Source organism: Xenopus tropicalis, chromosome 7, assembly GCF_000004195.4.
Source record: "Xenopus tropicalis strain Nigerian chromosome 7, UCB_Xtro_10.0, whole genome shotgun sequence".
In the NCBI taxonomy this organism is placed as follows: Eukaryota; Metazoa; Chordata; class Amphibia; order Anura; family Pipidae; genus Xenopus; species Xenopus tropicalis.
In genome coordinates this window covers 114,205,439-114,211,438 of record NC_030683.2, presented here as the reverse complement: position 1 = coordinate 114,211,438, position 6,000 = coordinate 114,205,439, and the positions used below count along the sequence as shown (strand labels likewise).

General features: G+C 39.9%; 1 protein-coding gene across 1 annotated transcript in view; it reads left to right on the top strand.

Moving 5' to 3' along the window:
* Nucleotides 1–243: 243 nt before the first annotated feature.
* Nucleotides 244–6,000, top strand: part of tmem150b (transmembrane protein 150B) — a 28,922-nt gene continuing 23,165 nt past the window's right edge. Inside the window, 1 exon segment of the mRNA NM_001015997.2 lies at nucleotides 244–313. The gene's annotated coding sequence lies outside the window, so the exon portion shown is untranslated.

The following is a 6,000-nucleotide window of genomic DNA, read 5'->3' as shown; positions in this document are numbered from 1 at the left end:
AGCAACTTTTTGCATATACTTTACACCTAATACACTCCCACATTAAGCTTCTATTAGCAATAAAAATATGTCCCGGCATCACCTTTTCTTTTACAAGCAGTCCTTAGATTACAGAAGTTCTACTAAAACTCTATATCATGGACTTTCCCCCATTGCTTAGTCACCTGGTGGGTGGGGCTTCCTTTATTAGACATTGACACCCAACGGCATACAGACATCAGTTGGAAGTTGAGAAGGAAGTAGTAGGAGCCAACAGACCTGTAGTGACTTTCCTATTTAGAGAACACATTCCGCCAGGACAAGAAACATTAAGGTATGTCTAAAGCATAACATATTTCTAAGCTGTTTATTGGCTGACACTCAGCAGCTTTACATGGATACTTGTAATGACTTAATATCCTTTTTTAGTCTAAAAAATTAATATATATATATTTATACACACACATCAGATTTTTTAATGAATTGCCTTTGGGCCATGGTATTTTGATTGGTTGGATATGGTCAACCCTGCTTGAAGTAGAGATCAGACACCCACCGCTTACCTTGGGGATTTTCTCATTGACATAATAGGAAAGTACTTTGAAGAACATTGCTCCACAGTTTTTGATTTAAAAACTTGCCATTGTGTGATGTATAAGACGTCTTATGACGTTCCCCATTACTGTTGGTCATATGTGATTCACATCAGGCTATGGGGATCTTGATTGCCATTGGCAACTATTAGCCATCAGAATGTGTTGTGTGCCCCAGTTCTTGTGGTAAAGAAGCAGAGGGAAGCCTTCCCTGCCTATTAAATAGCTGCCTGTAATTTTGATCCTCATATTCTTTTTCTACATGTTTTTTGGTGGTTACAAAGACAATTTTGTTTGATGGATATTGATCAAAAAACATTTCTGAACCCATTATCCAGAAAGCTCCGACTTATGGGAACGCCATCTCACATAGACTCCATTTTTATTAAATAATTCAAGTTTTTAAAATGTATTTATGTTTTTTCTGTAAAAGTAAAACAATAACCTGTACTTTAACCAAACATCATTATTATTATTATTATTATTAAACCTACTCATTTTTATTAATGTTTAGTAGACTTAAGGTATGGAAAGATTCCCTATCCTGCAAACCCCAAGTCCCAAGCATTCTGGATAACAGGTCCTATACCTGTACTTACTTTTGGGTGAAACTTGGTGACCAAGGCCTATTTACAGTTGCTTCTGAGACATGGTGATCCAGGGTCAGACTGGGGGGTGCAGGGCCCACTGGGGCTGCCACCCCATGGGCCCCATATCCCCCAAGGTGCCTCCTCCGGCTGTATCCCCCGCGTTCGGCCGCACACCCCTAAACCCCCCTCCGCAGGGGCCCCTGTCAGATGTCCTCCCCTGAACGTGTATGTGAAACACGTCAGGGAAGGACATCGGAGGCCATAGGAAGCAGCAATAGGGTCGGGTCTGGGCCGCTGGGGCCCACCAGGTATTTTGCCGGTGTCCCGATGGCCCAGTCCGACCCTGTGGTGATCCACAATTGATATTTTATAGGGGTAATCAACAGGCCGGAGTCTTGAGAGTCAATAAGCTTAAGAAGCAATGGATAATATATTTGAATAAAACAGTTGCTTTCATCATGAGTTTATATATATCTAGATTCCCCACCAAACTGATGTAATGCGAGACAGAAAATATACCGGAAATTTCTGTCCCTGGCGCCATCACTGTACATAGAATTTTTTTTTCTGCCACTTTGCACCCTATCACGCATTGTTGGCAGGAGCAAGGTAACAGTATGCTGTGAATAAATATGAGTAGCAAATTCCAATTTACTGGCAAATTTACTCTAAGGCCTTGGATAAACATGACCCTGATCTTTAACAATGTCCATGATGGCATCTCGTTAGTTTTGTTGTAGCAAAGACCTAATTACATTAGATGTGTTAATCAGTGTACGTTCTTTTTTTTTTTTCTTGAGGAAAGGCATTGATAACGTACGTGTCACTTTCACCTCGCTTTGCGCATTTCCTCCGCTCTATGGCTTCATAATTGGGATCTTCAGTTAAGCGTCAGATGTGTTTGCATTTGATTGTTCCAATACAAAGGCAGCCTTGGTTTCTGACACCTCAGTAAGGGGATGAGAATGCTGCCCTGCTTCATGGGGTGCTACTAACTGGCTTATTACCAAAAGCCAATGCAGTTACGCTGCAATTAATCAGACCCAAAACAATGTCAGCTCCTGATGTTTTATAAATAGCTTTATTTCATGTAGATGCCTGCCGCGGTGTTTAGTGATGTCAGCATAGTTTAGATAGGAACGTAATCTTTATCATTAAAATAACATCAGTCACTCACTTGTGCCCGTGCTCATAGTAAAGAGCTATTTCTAAGGTATAATGTGCCATAAAAGCGCCAATGCATTCGGGCATGCGTATGTATAAACTCCTGCAAGTTTATAAGGGCCTAAAAGGCATAATAAACCACTCTTTATAAAATAAATATATATCAGAGATCTCTCCCAGCTGATTCATTCTGGGACCTGGTTGGTACAAACATGATTTCAGTTATACGCAACTCTCGTCTTAAACCTTTCTATCTCGCTGCCCCTTACCTCTGGAACTCTATCCCTGAATCCCTCCGTAGGGAAAACTCACCCACTCTCTTTAAGAAAAAGCTCAGCTGTTACCTTCTGGAGCACTAAGACATTATTTTGCCCAGTCCTGCGCTTAAGGGCAAATGCCCATACCTGGTGCACTCTTACCTTCCAATTTGTGCCTGTATGTTACCCAACCACTTAGATTGTAAGCTCTACGGGGCAGGGACCTCCTTCCTATTGTGTCTCATACCTCATGGCACTTACTCCCTGTGTATTTATACTTATTTATTGTATTTATTTATTATAACACTTGTCCTCCCTGTGTGTAATTTTGTATTCTGTAAGACTGTACAGCGCTGCGTACCCTTGTGGCACTTTATAAATAACGTTATACATACATACATACAAGACTAATGTCAAATTTGACATTAGTGACATTTGACTGGTGTCCGTGAAGGAACCCGAATTTCTTCTACCACAACAGCTCTGAGAAAGTGGAAACTTGCCAGAAAGTTTTCTTCATGTTTTTGATACATTTCCTTTTTTTTTTTTTGCAAGTTTGAAATTCATCAGGTTGTAATACTTTCTAAAGTGTATTTGTATTTATAAACACACAATGGACATTAATATGTTGCAGTGGCTCCTATCCACTATATTTACATAATCTCATTTTGTGGGAACATAGTCGGAGATTCATTTACCCTATCACGGACATAGGGATCCCTTACATAGCTCCATCCTTTGTTACTGTTACAAGTGACGGAAGTAGAAAGCCACAGCTAAGGAAGAGATACAGCAGAAGTGCTCAGTGTGAAACAGTTAAGGAGAGACTGGCACGTGCATTTTGCTGCTGTGATCATGAGGAAAGGGCTCATTAGCCTGTATGTGGTATTAACGTTATTCTGCAGATGCCATAGTTTAATGTCAGAAGGTGATGTTTAGCAGTAAATTCCTAAACTAAATTATAGTTATTCTTTATTTTTATAGCACTGACATATTACACAGCTCATCATTTGCAACAGTCCCTGCCCCAGTGGTGCTTACAGTCCAAGGTCCTAATCACACACAGCAGCATTATTATTATTATTATTACACAGAGGCCCAAACAGCCCCCCCAGCCCAATAAACAGTGACTGACTATGGCATCTTACAGCAGCCCCTCTGGCATTTGCCAGCACCCACAGGTTGCCAGTCTGGGCCTGTATGGCAGTTAGTTTTTTCAGGAGCCAATAAACCTTCTAGTATGATTTTAGAGTTCTGGGGTCCCTGTCTCACAGATAAGATAGACTGAATCCCAGTGAATCTGAAAATATTTTACTTAGCAAATATAAAACGTGGCATCTTCCCCCCCACTGTTTAATGTTAAAAGCATAAATGAAAAACTGTAATTATAATGTAGTTAGACTTAAAAGGGGACTTTAAACTTCTGATAAAGGAAACACAAGCATTCAATATAGGTAACTGAATACCAGCAGCAGTGTTTGCACCGGGTCTCCCATAGTGTCCAATTACCAGAAAGCTTTTAAACTGTAAGCTCTACCCTTTTCATCTTTTATCGGTAACATTCATATGTTTTTATGTAATCTATATGTCTGATGTATACACCCTTCTGTTGTAGAGTGCTGCAGGATATGTTGGCGCTTTTTAAATATGTGTTATTAACAATAAAAGCAAATACAGGTATGGGATCCCTTATCCGGAAACCCGTTATCCAGAAAGCTCAGAATTTTGGAACGGCCATCACCCATAGACTCCATTTTAATCCAATAATTCTAATTTTTAAAAATTATTTCCTTTTTCTCTGTAATAATAAAACAGTACCTGTACTTGATCCCAACTAAGATATAATTACCCCTTATTGGGGGCAGAACAGCCCTATTGGGTTTATTTAATGGTTAAATGATTCCCTTTTCTCTGTAATAATAAAACAGTACCTGTACTTGATCCCAACTAAGATATAATTACCCCTTATTGGGGGCAGAACAGCCCTATTGGGTTTTTTAATGGTTAAATGATTCCCTTTTCTCTGTAATAATAAAACAGTACCTGTACTTGATCCCAACTAAGGTATAATTACCCTTTATTGGGGGCAGAACAGCCCTATTGGGTTTATTTAATGGTTAAATGATTCCCTTTTCTCTGTAATAATAAAACAGTACCTGTACTTGATCCCAACTAAGATATAATTACCCCTTATTGGGGCAGAACAGTCCTATTGGGTTTATTTAATGGTTAAATGATTCCCTTTTCTCTGTAATAATAAAACAGTACCTGGACTTGATCCCAACTAAGATATAATTACCCCTTATTGGGGGCAGAACAGCCCTATTGGGTTTATTTAATGGTTAAATGATTCCCTTTTCTCTGTAATAATAAAACAGTACCTGTACTTGATCACAACTAAGATATAATTACCCCTTATTGGGGGCAGAACAGCCCTATTGGGTTTATTTCATGTATAAAAAATTTTTAAATTCAGGTAGTTTTTATTAAATATACAGTAGGCATTACAATAGTTGAGATACAGTTGAGAGACAGTTGTCAAGCATGGAATGTATGACCAGTTTACATTGTCAATAAAAGTTTTTCACAGAGTAAAATGCAGAGTTTTATCGCACAGTAATACACATTCTGGTTACAGTTGCTTGTATAAGACCATATAACTACAGTATGTGTACTTTATTAGTCATTTACTATAGTGGGGAGAGGATGTTTATCCAGCCATTGGTCCCAAATCTTGGTTTTTAAATTTTCAGGGAGAAATCAGGGTATAGTGATATTTTGGTATTTTCATAGGGCAAGTGACCTTGGTTCGGGTCATTGCTAACAGAGAGTCTCTATTTTTGGCATTGAGTAAGCGTGCAATTAGTGCTCTGGGGGGGCACCTAGAATTGGGGCCCTCATTGGAAAATAGTGGGCTCTTTCTATAGTAAAGGTATTAGAAAGATTTGATACCTGGAACGTGTCACTTATCCATTTCTCCAAGAAACCCTCTGGGTTGGAGCCCTCCACCCATTCCGGAAAGCCCACCAGATGGATATTGTTGTGTCTTAAACAATTTTCCAAGTCGTCGGCTTTGGTTTGCCATTGGGTAACTGCCTGTTGGAGGTTTTGTAATTGTAATGGGCGAGGGTTATAGAGATTTTCTAGCGAGCTTATGCGTTGTTCTGCCTCCACCGTGCGCTCCCGCAGTTTTGGGATGTCATGCTTCAGAACGGAGAATTCAACTTTCAGTTCCTCTGTTTTGGCAGTTATAAGCGTGGTACATACATCTCTAGAGGCTTTGATTTCGACCAGCAGATCGGTAAGAGAGGGTTCCCCAGTCCTGGCTGGGCTACCAGGAATTCATGGGCCTGGAGAAGCTGGGTGTTGTGTGTTGGCGCCATTTTGTATAGGCCTTTCTTCCCTGGCAAATCGCTC